This window comes from Herpailurus yagouaroundi, unplaced genomic scaffold (assembly GCF_014898765.1).
Source record: "Herpailurus yagouaroundi ecotype Mexico unplaced genomic scaffold, PumYag 139, whole genome shotgun sequence".
In the NCBI taxonomy this organism is placed as follows: Eukaryota; Metazoa; Chordata; class Mammalia; order Carnivora; family Felidae; genus Herpailurus; species Herpailurus yagouaroundi.
Window position 1 is genome coordinate 77,303,692 of NW_024412394.1, and position 17,825 is coordinate 77,321,516.

Genomic DNA, 17,825 nt, shown 5'->3' on the forward strand with positions numbered 1-17,825 from the left:
AATCCAATGACAAGACTGTGACCAAAGAAGTATGTACAAAAAAGGGCCTTAGTACCCAGAAGTGATTTAATCTTTTAAAGAAGGGAGAGGGGATTTTTATTACAACGACCTTCACATTCTAATACTATAATTCCATATTAATATTCTAAAGTAAGTTTTTACTCCAAAAGTTAAAGTTTTGGGAATATTTCGTAGTGTAAATGAAAAGCAACTTTTGTCTTAATTTCTATGATTACATAGAAATTAATGTCACAGGATTTTTGTACAAATAACTCCCAAATAAAACTTTTTTCTTTTGCTGGTGAAATGTGTTTTCCAAACCTTCCCATGAGTACCCAAAATTCAATGGGAAAAAAATGCATATATTACCTGATGTTTCTACTTGAAACCTCTTTATTGCCTAATTTTATCCTTATCATCAGTATTGTCATTAGCTTAACATTTTACTCATTTTCAACTTAAACCCTCTGTTACTTTCTAAATCCTATTGTTTTAATTTCACATAACTTTCCCATTTCTTGTCGTCAGTAAAGCATTCATTATATTCTTACCTTCACATAATTAGGTCTCAAAATTTCTCTTGTCTGGTCATTTCTGTCTAAAGTTTGTTCTTAACTTTCTTCACAATTATTTTGTATGCTCACTGTTTGGGCCCAATTATTTTTCTTGCTGAAATTCCATCAATGAAAAATTGCTATCATTTAGATTAAATGCAGTCTTCTGTCAGTAAATGTCAAGGACCTTCTGCACTCTTATACTTTATATCCTATTCCATATTGACTTTTAAAATTTCTACCTTACACAAAACTCAGCATGAAGCTTCCTTTTAAGGTGAGTACCCATGAGCTGTCTCCTCATCCTTCGGGGTCTCCGCTTTTACGAAGTCATTCCTCATTAGAACTAATTCCTTATAATGTGGCCACAGTGAACTGACAGTGCTGATTTGATCTATTCAGGCTTTGGCTTTCTTTGGCAGCTCTAACAGAAATTCAAATTTTGAGCAGCCTGGGGAAAGTAGAAGCAGCAATTTGCAGTTCAATCTCAAGTTCACTCAGTTGCTAAAAAAAGAAAGAAAAAAATTCTTCATTTAAGACTTGTTCATATAAGACAGAACGAATAAGTCACATGTAATCTTTCACTTCTGATTTTGTTTTTCAGTGTATATTCAGTTTTAAAGGCAATATTCTAATGAGTTGGGTGTGATTTTGTTTTTTCCCTTTGTCCTTTTTCTCTCTCTTTAGCCCATTCTCATATTTATTCAGCAGAATGTGGGCTGAAAACGTGTACGCATACTACTTATAGATGTATTTCTGCTTCATCTCTTAAGGAGTGGTAGGATTTTAAAAGGTATTTTTTAATACTTTCCTTTCTCATTCTGTCATAAATGAAATAGTACTTATAATGGACTAGATATTTGTGTTTTCCAAACTCATATGCTGCCCTAGCCTCCATTGTGGTTATATTTGGAGATAGAGCATCTAAGAAATAATTGAGGTTAATTGATGTCATAAGGGAAGGACTCTGATCTGGTAGGGTTAGTGCTCTTATAACACACACCACAGAGAGATTCCTCTCTCTTTCTCTCTCTCTCTCACTGTCTCTCTCTCCCCTCTCTCATTCCCTCTTCACACTTAGGAAAGGCGATATGAGCACATAGCTAGAAGTTGGCCAGGAAGAGAGATCTCACCAGAAGCTAACCATGCTGGCATCCTGATCTCAGATTTTCAGCCTTCAGAACTGTGAGAAAATGAATTTCTCTTATTGAAGACACCCAGTCTGAGTTGTTTTGTTAGGGCAGCCCAAGCAAACTAAAGATAGTGTGTAAGTTCCTGCAGGCTATTTTTGAAAGAATGGTATTTGGTTAGGGCCTAGCATTCCTGAACTTATTCATTCCTTCCACAGCCTGTCCTTATCATTCAGGAAAATTTATATATGTATTTGGTATATATATATTTGGCAACCAGGAAGACTGAAGATTTGAAGTTTTGAAAGCCACTGAAATCTCTTGATTACCTGGGCTTGACCACAGAGAGGAGCCATTCAGCCTTGTTCATGGCAGACCTAAGCAGTGTATAATAGAGTATGCTAAGCAGTCCCAAGCAAATATAGAAGTCTTGACTTTACCACACAGGTAACAAGGCAAGGAAAAGAAGAATAAAGGAAAAGGATTATGTGCATAAAGATTATTTTCACTGCTATTTTCTGAGGGTTACATTTTGATAATATCATGCAGACTGGATTTACACTCTGCCCTGACCTACTCAGCCACTTTCCAGCTCAGTCCTGAAATGTCTCCCATTAGACAGGCCTGGGCATTTATAAACTCTTTTTGCACAAGCACTCTACTGATTCCCTAATGTTTTCTAGAAACTTTTTAGACAGGTAGAAAATGAAATTGGCCAAGGTCTATGCATTCTTGCTTCTTTGAAAATTAACAGTATGTTGCTTGGGGAGTGTTCTTGATATTTCCTGATAACAAAATTCACATTGTTTACATATAAGGAGCTCCAAGAAAATCATGTCATTGTGACAAAGTTTTGAGATTTTTAATTCAACCCATGTGAGCTTGCTGAGAACTTTTGGTAAAGTACAGTAAAGTGTAGCTAACTTGTACACTGTAGGGTCCCAGGAAAACGTTAAAGTTATTATAATCCTTTTTCCCTGTTTGTCAGTTTCCCGTGTTTTTCTATTTATAGGACTCCAGAACTTTTCCATTTATCTCAATCAATTCTCATTAGTGTGCCCTATGGATTTGAGCTTAGTTAGTGAATGTTTTCCTTTTATAAAGTACTGTATTAGTGTCTGCTTTCTTATAGGACACAGAAGAATAAACTATACAGATGATCAACTGAAAAAAAAAACCGTTGAAAACATAAAGATTTAGTGGAATTATTTAAAATTTAATATATATCTTTTAAAGAGATAGTAAACAATTTACTTCAAAAGGAACTTAGATTTGCATTTCCTCTTGTAACAAAAGGAAATTCTAATTGACAGCTTTGTGGTTTAAATTTCAAGAAGTGATAAAAATTGCTTTTTTACCTAAGATCTTTTATTGTCCATTTAGGTTTGGGCTCACTGTACCCAAATAAATGTACAATATTGTACCCAGCCAATAGGAATTTTAAGAGAATGAACAACAAATATGCTATACAATTAAAGTATAAAAATTCTTGACACTAGGAATGTTCACAATAATTTATCAATGTTGCTAATATGTAGAAGTGCAAGTAATGAAATGACTCAATTTTATCATCCCGCGTTTATTGTTCTTGCCGGTAAATAGCTAGGTGAAAAATAAATTTTATCTAGGAATACAAGGAAAATTAGAATACATTTTGGTATGATTTTCCAGAGGGAAAAAAGAAAGCAAGATAACAGTCTTAATTCAAATTCAAAGAAGGTTATAATTGATGTAATTTTTCAGAGGTGTTTCTAGCAAGCATCACTCCTGGGCTTGGACTACAGAAGAGAACAAGGTGAAGAATATTAAAATGTTTAATTATAGTTTACTGGATTAAAGGCTCATTTATTCAAGAAAAAGTGAGAACCATCATTTATGCTACATTCTTTCTTTCATCTTCCTGGGATGCAGATAAACTTAACCTTGGAACAATATTATCAGTGAAGCCAGCTCTGAAAATGCGCTCTCTGTTTAGCATGGTCACACAGAAATTAGAACTATTTTCATGTGTCATTTCTTTAGCAGATGAGATGGAAAATTAATTTTGAAACAAAATTTCATGAAGCATTGGATTCACCCTTATTTCATTCTATAGGCTAATATTTAAAGAAAATAACTTAATTCCTCCTGTGAATAAACATTTTTTATCTGAATGGTATCAGAGGTGTTATTAGAATACATTTCATCTATTTTTCTATTATGATATTTTGTCACTCTGTCATTATATAATCATACTAAATTTGTTAAATGTTTTCTATCATTAGTAAAGCAAAGAATACAAAAATAAAGTTTATCTTTGTAATAGCCTTGTGCAAGGTCTGGATGAATTTACTCCTGTTGATAAAATTTTACAAGGAAAATTAGTTTGAAAGAAGACAGACTAATGGGAAAATATGATATACAACAATAAACATTCTTAATTGAACTTGTCACTTGAAACCGGTAGCCAAATAAATTCACTTATTCTGTAATGTATCATAATTTATGCAAGATCATATTGACAGAGGATATTTTCTGTAAGTAGAAGAGATCTGAATAAAGCCCTTAGTCTTCAATGAGATGGATGACATAAACACTAATTTGTTATGATAAGAGATATCACTATTGTATCAAAGCCGTTGTACAAAGGGTATATATTTATGTTGAGATTGCTTCTCACAATTTAGATGGTGATAAATGTATCAGTAATAACCAAGTGAAATTGAGGAGAAATTATCAGATATATATGACTAGGCTTGCAATATTTTAGACAAGTGGCATCCTATTGGTGATAACTCATCCAAAACAAATGATAAAATGCCAAAGAACTAAATATCTCTAAAATAGACCTCTTCTGGGGCACCCAGGTGGCTCAGTTGGTTAAGCAGCTGACTTCAGCTCAGTCCATCCTCTCACAACTTGTGAGTTCAAGCCCCACATTGGGCTCTGTCCTGACAGCTCAGAGCCCAGAGGCTGCTTTGGATTCTGTGTCTCCCTCTCTCAGTTCCTCCCCTGCTTGCATTCTGTCTCTCTCTCAAAAATAAATAAACATTAAAAAAAATGTTTTTAAATTAAAAAATAAAATAGATCTCTTCCAAAATCTTTCTGACTTAAAATTGGTATTAGTCTAATTTTTCTTTTGCTTGTTTTTATTTGTTAACCAAATTATGTTCCCCTTTCAATAATAAACATTCAGCACAGGAATCCAATGCAATCTCCTCTACTGTCACCTACACCCCCATCGCTCTTCCCATAACATATACAACTCCAAGACCATGAGGGAAATGGCCAATGACACTTGTCAAAAACTGTAAGTCCTCCTGAAAATTTAGGAAAGGAGTTTTTCATATGCCAAAAAGTTCCAAAAATTCCTGTGCCTAATGGTAGTAATCTGAATAAGAAATCACTTAGGAGGCACCTGGGTGGCTCAGTTGGGTAAGGGTCTAACTCTTGATTTTGGCTTGGGTCATGATCCCAGGATCATGGAATTGAGCCCTGCGTCAGGCTCCATGTGGAGCATGGAGTGTGTTTGAGATTCTCTCTCTCTAAAAAATAAATTAAACATGAAAAAATTAAAATAAGAAAGTACTTAAGCCTAACTAAAAAATCCTTAATCCTGAGACAAACAGCATCTTGAGAAGTGAGTAGAAAGGATGTGGCAAAACCTAACTCCCATTTGAAGGTTGTAAGGCTGGAAAGATATGTGAGTCATGAGGCTGGTATGAGCCCTACACCTAGAATCCATTTTCCACCGAGGCTTAGAAAATATGACAACAGTTTCATTGGAGGACCATAGATTTCTGCAGCAACCATAGTAACAGAAAACTGGGAACAGCGGAACTTCTCTCTTGTTGATGGGCAGACTTCCCCTGCAGCATCTGCAAAAAACACAGAAAAGACAAAAATAGTGAAATGTCTGGCTCTGTTTCCCTCCAGATTACATAGGAATCTCTATAAAACTCAATCTCCGAGGTAAATTTGCATCAAACACCCATCCAGATTAACCTTAAAGAAAATGATACTAAAAGCAGAGAGAGGGACAGTGAAAGTAAACAATGAATGTTTGTTTATAGAAAAACATGAAGTCTTAAGTAAACCCCCTCATTTAAATATTGGTAGGATTGTGCAGCAATTAAGAGTAATACTCTTCATTTAGGATATGTTCAAAATCTGGATCTTCCACTTAATAGTTATGTAATCATAGGCAACATATTTAATTTTTTGCCTGTTTTCTTGTACATTAATGCCACCAGGTATTTCTTCTCTATTTGTCAAGAAACAAAACAAAAGAAACTCTGAAGTCCCATATTGTCCTTCATCTGTGACCATATTATACTAACACACATAAGGCTCACACATCCTTTATTTTGTTCCATTTCCTACTTACCTCCAACACATAAAACCATTACACTATGTTCTTTGGAATGTGTGTTCCATGTTCCATTAAAAGCATCATGCCTATTCAACCTCATCTCTGAAAATAGTCTTTATCATATTGCTCCAGTAGAAGCCACCATTTAAAATAGAGGTAGGCGATGGGGCGCCTGGGTGGCGCAGTCGGTTAAGCGTCCGACTTCAGCCAGGTCACGATCTCGCGGTCCGTGAGTTTGAGACCCGCATCAGGCTCTGGGCTGATGGCTCGGAGCCTGGAGCCTGTTTCGGATTCTGTGCCTCCCTCTCTCTCTGCCCCTCCCCCATTCATGCTCTGTCTCTCTCTGTCCCAAAAATAAAAAACGTTGAAAAAAATTAAAAAAATAAAAATAAAAAAATAAAATAAAATAGAGGTAGGCGAAAGACATGGGTGTTGTTGCTCTTCCTTTATGAAATAAAATATCTTGAAAATTTTTTCTATATTAATTCTCTGATTTTCTCATGAATGCACCGTAGTCAGGTTTCACCATGTCATTCCACTGAAACTGCTTTTGTCAAAGTCAGCAATGATTCAGTGTTACGAAACACAATGCCTGATTATCAGTCCACCTTTAATTTGATCAATAAACACCATTTTTAACAATCTATCACTTTTTTCTTCTTTTTTTTCAGTTGGCATTTAAGTCACCAAACTTTATTTCCTAATACACATTTTATACTTTCTCCATCTCCTTTCAAGTTTCTACTCTTCTTCCTTAGATCTTTTATCTTCTCTATATACACATACTATCTTGGTGATTTCATCTGACATCATGGCTTTAAATACTATCTGTATTCCCTAATTTCCAGACCAGACATCATTCCTGAAGTCCAAACCCATATGTATAACTTTTAATTCAACAGTACCCCTTCAATGGCTGAGATATCTCAAAGTCAAAAGAACCAAATCCAAAATTCTCATCCCTTCCTATTCTTCTTATTTTACAACCTCCCTCAGCAGTTCATCATTCTAGTTCCCTAAGACACTTGTCGTCTTCACTGACTCTTTGGTTTTCCTCACAACATAGATCTAGTCCATTAATAGCAAAGATGTTATTAATTCTATTATCAAAATATGTCCAAAATCTTGTCAGCTTTCACTATGTCCAGACTTTGGCCAAGCCATTCTTATTTAATGAGCCAACTAGTGTACTTTCTTCAAATAAGAAGCAAAGTAAGGTCAATCTAACATCTGCTTTTGAGAGTGGCCAAGGTGCTTTTAAAAAATAATTCATATCATGCCAACCCTTCTGTAAAACCCCTATAACTGACTCTCAATTTCATTCTGTAAATGTCATTGTCCCAACAATGCTCTAAATGTTCTCATATTTTTCTGGCTCTGATACCAGTTGGACCTCAACTTTTATTACTTATCTCTTACTACTATTCTCAAATTAGTAGGAAATATGAACTTACACACTTTGGTTTTATACAGTCTTTATTGGGGATAGAGGATAGAAATTCGGCAGTGGATAAAAAAGAAAATCGAATGTGGTTATTCCATGACCAATCAACTCTACTTGCACACCGTAGCTGGGTTAAATGCACACTGCAGCTGGGTTAAATAACAGGAAATACACACTGTAGCTGGGTTAAATAAGAGGAAATGTTAACCTGATTTCTAGAATCATCTGGATAAACTTTTTAGCCTCAATTACTCTGCGTTAAGCTCATAAATGTTCTTGGATAAGTCTGAATGTGTCTGGGAGTGAGGTAGATGGCAAAATTGAGTTTCTAAGTATATTCTGTATGCTGTACACTGACATACATATTTTGCATTGTATAAATGAAATTTGTGTGTTATACCTGCCCCAGTAAGTTGGTCTCTAGCATGTATTCAAACAGGGTATGTATAGAAAATTCACCTAGCTTTATGTCTGAAAAGAAGGCTTGGTGTAGAAAAGTAGATATAATTCTGAAGTTTCAAGGGTCACCCTCATCTTCACAACTGTTATCCCGTACACTGTGTAACCACTGGCTATGTATAAACTCCTTGACACTTGCACCTCTTTTTGAGAACATTGTTGACCTCTGTGCAGTTAATCTTGAATGTCTTTTTTCCTCAGTGTCCTTAAATAAGCAAGCATATTTGACTTACACAGGCAGTTTCTGGGCCTAGATTTTCACTTAGTCCTTTTTCTACTATTTATATTTCTCATAATCATTTTCATCAAGAAAAGGGATTTATGCAAAAATATCAAAATCATTTTAGCAATTTTCCTTGGGGAGTGAACAGGAATAATGAAGACATAAGAGATGATATTGTGGTTACTATTTGAGATATATATGTTGAGATAGTCTAGTTTCATAGATAGATGACAAGAGAAAAAATATCTATCAGGGGTGTAGGAAGATGATACTTTTAGTAACTCCTAACTGGGAAGGAAAAACTGAAAATGAGAAGGAAGGTGAAAGTTTTACAGTGGTTTTGTGTGGCATATTGTATTATTTACTAAATATTGTCTATTCAATATAATAATATGTTTATACTAATATATTAGTAGTGCCACATTAATAATATATTAAAACTATTTCATTATTTTCTGGGCAGGACACAGATTGCGAAAGGGTCTCAGGTGTCATGGATGTTTTGCTTTCCAGTTCCCCCTACACATCTATTCAAGGAATATAATGTGAGTAACAGTTTCTCCCAAAAGCAAAATCAAAGCCATAGAGAACAATGGGCCAGGGAATTGCTCTCAAGGAGAAGAAAAAGTGCTACTTAGACAAAATATTGGAGAGTCATTTTTCTTTTGACTCCAGCATTTTAGAGTGAGTGAGAGCCAAATAAGTTATTCCTTTATACAATAAATAGGTAAGAACTGTTTGATTTACACAAGATTCTCAATTCGATGTGGCTTTCATGCACGTTTTGATAAATGAGACTGTTTAGTGAGAGAGGTGAAGGACTTCATTCTTGCCATTTTTAAAACTGAGTTGGGAACTCATCATGTTTAACATTAAGGGGAAATTTTGCTCAAAGACCCGACTGCACAAAAATGGGAAGTACCTTTTGAAGTGCTGTATTACAATTGAGGACAATTTTTAAAAAGATAAATAACAATGTTGGAAGATTATGGTGGCCTAAACATGCCTTTTATTCAGTCTTTTAAATAATCATTGTAAATTCTTTATTCATGTGCTCCAATGATAATTTTATGAGTTATACAAGAAGCATGGTTTACCATGTTTGACTGTTTACTAGTTTACCCTGCATAGATCCAAATAACAGAGAAAATATTGTTCTGACCTCAAATTCAGAGAAAAATAAATAACATGAAGTTGATTTTAATATCAAGGACAAAGGCTGACTTGCTTTAAATATAGAGGCTGGGCCACTATTTAGGAAGGTTGTAATAATGATTATGTTTTTTGGGTGAGCGATGTTTGGGCATCCAAAGAATGGATATAAAAGAGGTCATTTATAGTTATAAGGTTCCAGTTGAGCTCCCAAACCTCAGACTTATATTTGGGATAAATCATCATAGAAATGGTAATACAGACCATGGTAATAAATAAGACCTCCCAGGACCATTGTTAAAAATGAGAATCAGAAGCGTTCTCATTTGAGATATATATTGATATGTGAGAAACCTGCAAAATAGTTGAAGTGGAAGTCAGAATATGCTGTCATGGAAACCAAGGAAACAGAATTGAAAAAAGAGGAAGAATTAACTATGTGAAACACATTGATAGTTAAAGGAAGATGAAACTAAGAGCAATCCATTTTAATAACAAGGAGGTCCTTGGTGACCCTGATGAGGGCAATTTCCTTGAAGTGGTGAGGGTTGAGGCAGACTATGGAGTACTGCAGAATTCTCAATAGTTGAAGAAATGGAGAAAGTAATTGTAGATAAATTTTTAAAATAATTTTGCCTAGGAGAGGGAAAAGTAAGAAAAAAATAGAAGGAAGCATAGGCTCAAATATTGTCATTCTTTTCATGTATTCTTTCACACAAGACAGACGAGTATATTTAAATACTGATAGGATAGACAGAGAATAAGAAGTCAATAGGAGAGGATACTTGTTGAAAAGGGCATCTGTTGGGGTGGGCAGCACATAGTGCAAAATGAGGGATAACAATTCAAACTTTAAAGTGGAATAACTAGAATGGATGCAAGTGCAGGTTTGCTGGCAGGAGGTTCTCTTCTCCACGTCTTTTACCTCTATAATGTACAAATGGAGGGGGGAAAGTATAGGTGAGGTATTTGTGAAGAACAAAGGCAATTGGAATAATGACTGGGGAGAGTGTACCTCATTTGGAACAGGCATTTTGGAAGATGAATGAAAGATATAAAAAAGAAATCAGAGAAGGATTTTCTGGAAGCATGGGGGACTAGCTTTAGTATAATGAACATGAATCTTAGTGACAATAATGTGATGGTAATTCCTGTAGTGTCTGGCAGCTTGGATGTAGGCTCTGAGAAAAATAGACATTTGGATAGATCCAGTGTTGTGGCTTTGTCAGAAAAGTGAGACAGGAAAGCAATGGGAACAACTACATGATTTTGGCCAGAGGGTGATTTAAATGATGGTTGATTCAACCTCAGGGGAGAAAATGAAAGCAGACTTCATTTGGTAGGTAGTAAGTGGAGAAGTCAAAGGAATGGAGACCCCACTACTTAGAAATGAGACAAAGATGAAGGTGAAGAGAAAGAAGAAGATGAAGAAGAAGAGGAGGAGGAAAAGAAAAGAAAAGGAGCAAAATTAGGGGAAGGAGAAGAGGAGACAGCAAAAGAAAAAATCAGCTGTAATGCAAGTAATTGGTAAGAAATCTGAAAGGAGAATAGGTGTGGCAGAGTTCAAAGTGTCGGAGTTTACTATTTTGCAGGTATTTCAGAGTCCAATATTTAGCCATTGGTGAGGATAAATGAAGTGCAGTGTGGGATGACAGATTCTTGCAAGTGATTAAGTGAATGAACTACAATTCTAATGGTCCAGTTCCCCCAGACTATTCATCCTAAGGAGGGAGAGGCAAGCCAGAAAATTGGTGAAATCCAAAAGCTGGTGTGCAGTGGATAACGTCTGGAGCTGGGATCTGGGACCAGGCAAGGACTGCTCAGAATACGTATTAGGAATTTTCTTTGAAAGCATCAGAAGACCACTTGCTTAGACTAAGCAAAAACAGTATTACAAGGACACAGAGCTGTCTTCTTTGATCTTAAATCAGAGCTATCGTGACATGCTCAAAAAGAGGCAAGAATGAGAAATTTTCACGTCATCTGGAATTTCCTTCGTACCATTTTATACCTCCTTTTGTAATGTTTTCTCTGTTCTTCTCTTCGTGAAGGCTGGGTTTCTCTGCTCTCCTTTCCAACAAGAGTTGCCAGTTTAATGTTCTCTGTAATCAAGTGATTACAACAATGGCAGGTGGATGTTATGTGATACATAACTCCCTCTTTAAAAGAAATCTAGGTACATTAAACTGATAATAAACACAGTTTTGAGCTCATAGCGAAATTTGAAATAAATTAAAACAAATTCTTAGTAACCAGATTAAGAAGGAGTTGAAATAGGGGCTCCTGGGTAGCTCAGTCTGTTAAGTGTCTAACTTTGGCTCAGGTCATGATCTTGCAGTTTACTAGTTTGAGGCCCATGAAGGGCTCTGTGCTGACAGCTCAGAGCCTGGAGCCTGTTTCAGATTCTGTGTCTCCCTCCCTCTCAAAAATAAATAAAAACATTAAAAAATGTTTTTAAGAAAAGGAGTTGAATTAAAAGGAATTGATGTGCTACTGAAGCTGTAGGTGCCCTGGGGTTGTTCGTTATAATCACATGAGGTAGATGTTAAAATGAAAGTACTAGAAATATATAGGATCTTGAAGAAATATACCTTTAGTATCTCTGTGTGTAAATTCCATTAGTTGGCAAAGGGATATTTAAAGAAATCTTGTCTGATAATGATCTCAGATCCAAGTAGGAAACACATCACTTCTCTGAAAACTCTTAAAATCTCCAACCTCACATATCTTGAGGCTTCAAATATACATTTCTTGGCCAATAGTTAAGCTAAAATTGTTATATATTGTTATCTTACTAAATATCTGGAAGAAGCAAAAATCCATTATCTCTGGAGAAACATATTTTAGGTCTTACAGAATTTCTATAGGTAAAGCCCAAATATTCAGAATAAATAGCACAAGAAAAAATAATACACCATCAGCAAGAGTCATCAGTAAGACATGCAAGTAATAGACTCAGGTTTACAATGACCCAGTGTCTTGACATTTCAGACACAGAATGTAAAAATAAAGAAATAAATGAGGAAATAGGAAACAGGAAAAGAAAAAGAAACCGACTTTCCGAAATGACTACCAAGATTTTCGAAAAAACAAATAGAATTTCTAAGAACAGTGGATATAAGAACACAAAGAATAGGTAAAGAGCACAAAACATGTTAACAGCAGAATACATATGAAGAGAAAACTGTGAATTGGAAAATAACTGTGACAAAATTACTGTTAAACCAGTTTAGAGAGACAATGAGATAGACACTATCAAGGACAGATTAACGGAAGATGCGGAAGGCAAAATTGATAAGGTGTGATCTCTGTCCCCTAAAAATATTTAAAAAGAAGAACAATGATGGAGGAGTCACACAACCTGGTTCCAAAACTTATTATAAAGCAACAGTAATCAATATAGTATGATATTGGTAAAGGGATAGATAAGAGATTAATAGAAAAGAAAAAACAGTAAACATATAGGTGGATTTTTCACTTTCAAAAAAGTTTTGCTCAGTGAAGAAAGAATAGTCTAATAGGTCATACAACAATTGGAGCTGGAACAAGTAGGTATCCATATGCAAAAAAAATCATACCTCACATAATACACAAACATTAGCCAATCTGGATCATAGAGTCAAACTTAAATCCTACAACTATAAAACCTCTGGCAGAATATGTAGAATAAAATCTTGGTTACCTGGCATTGGTAAAGATTTCTTAGATACATCAGCAAATACAATCTATTAAAGAAAAAATTATAGATCATACTTGATCAAAATTAAGAGTGTTTGCTCCTCAAGAACCACTTAACAGATTGTAACAAGACACAGATTGAAAGTATTTGCAAAGTAAATATCTGATAAAATACTTGTATGTATAATATATAAAAAGCTTACCAAACAACAAGAAAAAAAGAACTTTGCAAACTCAGAAATAAGAAAACATGCAACTAATAAAAAAGGAACAGGCAAAAAAAAAATCAAAAAGACACTCCAACAAAGAAAATATATACATTATAAATAAGCACATGAAAAGGTGAAAATTGATACTATAATAAGATACCACTGTACACCTATCAGGATGACAAAAAAGTAATAAGGGCAAGCTGACATTGTCAAATATGGGAAAAGATTTGGAACAATAGAAATTTTCATACATTGGTGACTGGATTACAAAATTGTATAACCACTTTACAAAACAGTTTGGCCTTTTCTTTAAAAGTTAATCATACATTAACCATATAATTCAGAAACACAGCGTCTAGGTATTTATCCAAGCGAAAGAAAATATATTTTATATAAATCCTAATGTTAATGTTTATAGCCATTTTTTATAACTGCCCAAACTGGAAACTATCTAAATGTCTTTCAACTGGGAAATGATAAACATACTGTGATATATGTATATAATATAGTATTATTCAGTAATAAAAAATGATACAATTATTGGTACAGGACAACATGGATAACCTCCAATGCATTATGCTAAGTTAAGGAAGTCAGACTCAAAAGGCTACATAAGATTACATTTACATGATATTCCTTAAAGACATAATGAAAGAGGTCAATGGTTGTCATGGAATGAAGGTTTGAGAAAATTTGAATTACAAGCAAGAATAGAATAAGAATTCTGGAGTAAAAATGGATACTCTAATTAAATTGATAGTTACACAATTGTGCCTTTGTTAATATCTCACACTGCTTGCTAAAAGGGATGAATTTTACTCTACTTAAAATATGTATGAGTAAAACAAATGAAAAAGTGTTTGATAATGTCCATAGTATTTAGGTTTAATTATATGACAGTGTCATTATTCAACCATTTTGATTTACAAAAATGGTAATTTTATATGGCTAAACCAAAAACACTTCAAAACTTGATGCATCTTGGTCATGATTTGAAGAAAATTTATAGCTCTTAATGCTTATTTTAAATAAAAGAAAGACTAAAATTTAAATAATTCAGCCTCCTACTCAATAAACTATGGTAAGATATGAATAAATCATTAGGTGCCAAGATTGAAAAATTTGACATCTTAAAATAACTACTCAACTAAAGACACCTTTAAAAAGTGAAAAACATTGCACACATTTTGGAGATAATATGCATGTCATTTACAATATGTTATATTCCCAAATAAATGAACAAGTTCTACCAATCATAAGAAAAATTCCAAGAATGTAGTGGAAAGTTGTGAACTGAAAATTCACCGAAGTGGAAATATGAATGGGCAATAAAACATGAAGTGACACTTTTCTTGATATGAAATCAGTAAATGCAAATTAAAACTACAGGAATTTCCTTCTGGATATGACAGAATGTCATATAGAAGATGGATGCTTCTGTCACAAAAAGAGAAAAATGGATTTAAAAAAAAAATCTCTTTGAAGTTACATTAAGAGCTGCTGAGGCAATCAGGGCTTGAGGAGCAAAGATCCCTGAGCAAAAAAGGAATTTGTGTGTGTGTTTGTTAGGCATGACATACTGGCATTGCCTTTGCCTTTGAATCATTGGATGATTTTTTAAAATTTATTTTAATGCTTATTATTTTTGAGAAAGAGGGAGAGACAGAGCATCAGCGGGGAGAGGGGCAGAGAGAGGGGGAGACACGGAAACAGAAGCAGGCTCCAGGCTCTGAGCTGTCAGCACAGAGCCTGATGTGGGTCTCGAACCCACAAACTGTGAGATGATGACTTGAGCTGAAGTCAGAGGCTTAACCGACTAAGCCACCCAGGTACCCCTCATTGGATGTTTTTTTAATGGAAGCAAAGCATCAAGCAGAAAACATAATCAAAAGGAGGATAAGAAGCAGAGACGCCACCAGAGTTGTTTGTTGGCAACCTCATGGGGATAAAGACACAAACATTGGAAATTGACTCCATTGAAAGTAGCCAAGGCTTATAGGAAAGGGAAAATCCCAGAGAGAAGGGAAATGTAGAGAGATGATTATTAATAATTTTATAATCTGTTTCTCCTTTAGGCATTTTACCACTTTAATTCTAGCACACATGGCAACAACCTAAGAAAGCAGTAGAAATAGCTAGAAAGCTGAGTTAACTTTATATACCAATACAATGCACAATTGACTAAAAGGGACTACCTAGCAAAAAAAAATCCTGGTGAAAACCCTAGGCTCTCAGCTGGGACAGCTGGAGAGCCATATGGCTTGGAATTGGTGTTTGCCAGTAATAGAAATAATCTCTGAATAGATGGTAAAAGATGAGTTTGGATTTAGCAAACAACAGAAAACTAATACAGGAAAAGCAAAGAGACACGTAAGACCCATAAAAATGTCAACAGTCTGTGTAATTGAGGCTCTGGAAGAAGATAAGGAAGCACAAGCAATATCTGAAGAGCTGATGGTTAAGAATTTGTCAAAACTGATGAGAGACAACGATCCAACAATCCACAGACACAAAAAGTACTATGAACTCTCGTAAAATAAATGTGAAGAAATCCCAACCAGGCACATTTCATAGAAAACTTCTAAAATCAAAAGACAAGGGGAAAACATAAAGATTGACCAGGGAGCAACAGTAAGACAGCTGGCCTTGTAACAACACTAAATTATAAAAGCAGAAGATAATTGCATAGGATAAAGTGCTAAAAACAAAAAACAAACAAACAAAAAAACTGCCGAACTAGAATTGCAAACCAAATGGCAATGTCCTTCAAAGCAAAGATGAAATGAGGGTAATTTGAAACAAATAAAATTTGAGAGATTTTGCTGCTAGCATGCTAGCATTAGAGCAAATAACAAAGAAAGCTATTTGGTTTGGTTGAGTTTGGTTTGATTTTACCTCAGAGAAAAGGAAAGTTATCCTAAAATGAAATATAAAAGTAAATGAAGTAATGACTAGCTAAACAGCAATGGAACTAGTAATTATGTAGATATGTCTTCAACTCTAATCAAAATAAATAACAAACAGCATTGGGCACACACACACATATAAACAAAACATTTTACTTATTTTGTTTATTTATTTATTTTTGAGAGAGAGAGAGCACAAGTCAGGGAGGGTCATAAAGAGGAGAGAGAGAATCCCAAGCAGGCTCTGCACCATCAGCATGGAGTCCACCACGGGGATGGAACCCACAAACTGTGAGATCACGACCTGAGCCATAGTTGGACACTTAACTGACTGAGCCACCCAGGTGCACCAGAAATGCATTTTATATGCAAAACAATATCACAAAAAGCAGGAGGGTGTAAAAGGCACAAAATTTTTGTATTCCTAACATTGTTTCTAATACATTAACGATATATAATCTCAAGGTAACAAATAGAGGAAGGATACAAAAATGATTTCTTCATCAGTGTATAGCAGAAAAATGCTAAAAATATTTGAATATTGCAGATAAGGAAAAAAGATCATAAAATGGGAGACAAAGGAAAAAACTGTTCAAAGATAGACATAAATCTAGTGTGTTGAAGTTATCATCTTATGAAATCTAACTCTGAAATACTGTGACTGACTTCAAAATAACAGTAATAATAATGACATGAAAGTCATGGTTGTCATATAGTCATAAACTTTTCTTGCTATAAAAGCCTTGTAAACTGTTAATATAAGAATTCATTTTGAGTTCTGTGAGATATTAATCTTCTGGATTAACAGCCTTAGTATTACAGTGGAAGTAGGGATATTGTTGGAAGAAGAAGCTAACTTGGAGGAGCTGGGCTTTGAAGCTTAACAACCCCCAAAAGCATTAATGTATTACAAAACAAGGTATATAAAAAAATAAGTTTTGGTTGGAATTTTAGGACTAGCAATCCACTTCCCTCACTTAAGACCAAGAAAGTCAAAAAAGTTTTCGAGATCACAAAACTAAATAATGAAATAGAATTTTTAAAAACTGGTGTTGTTTAGTATTTTTTTAACTTAAAAAAAAGTGCTCACATGTGTACTTGAGCAGGGAAGGGGCAGAGAGGGGCAAGAAAATCCCAAGCAAGCTCCAAGCTGCCAGAACAGAGCCTGATGCAGGGCTCGAACCCATGAACCCTGAGATCATGACCTGAGCCAAAATCAAAAGTCGGACACTTAACCAACTGAGCCACACAGGTGCCCCCAAAACTGGTGTTCTTAGATTTATTTTCAGTTCCAGAAAATAATTTGTTATGTAATAACATATGAAGAATATTTCCATTAAATTTAATAGAATATTAATTACCAGTAATATTATTAGACTAGATTCAATTGCTATTTGAATGAGGTCCTCTGGCACTTCTCCTTATATATAATAATATACTTCCAAAGAACACAAATAGTTTTGAAATGGTTTCACAATGATATAAATAAGGGAAGGAATGCATTATCCACACACATACCCCCAAAAAGCATTACTAAAAACGTTTCAAGTGAAAATTCTTACCTGTATAATATATGTGACACACAGGGCTATTTTCTTTTCTATTCTAGTTTGTGATTTTATTTGCATTAACATGCTTGTCCTGTCCCACTAGATTCATTTAAGGATGCACTGAATGGCTTGAAACCTGCATTTGAGAAATGGTGCTTTAGATATA

At 34.7% G+C, this 17,825-nt stretch overlaps 1 long non-coding RNA gene across 3 annotated transcripts in view; it reads left to right on the forward strand.

Moving 5' to 3' along the window:
• The first annotated feature begins 1,594 nt into the window (after nt 1-1,594).
• Nucleotides 1,595-17,825, forward strand: part of LOC121029202 (uncharacterized) — a 45,580-nt gene continuing 29,349 nt past the window's right edge. The window contains exon 1 of one of the 3 annotated variants that reach the window (XR_005789639.1): nt 1,595-1,739. This is a non-coding gene — a long non-coding RNA (uncharacterized LOC121029202). The other 2 variants (XR_005789640.1, XR_005789641.1) reach the window with 2 other exon arrangements.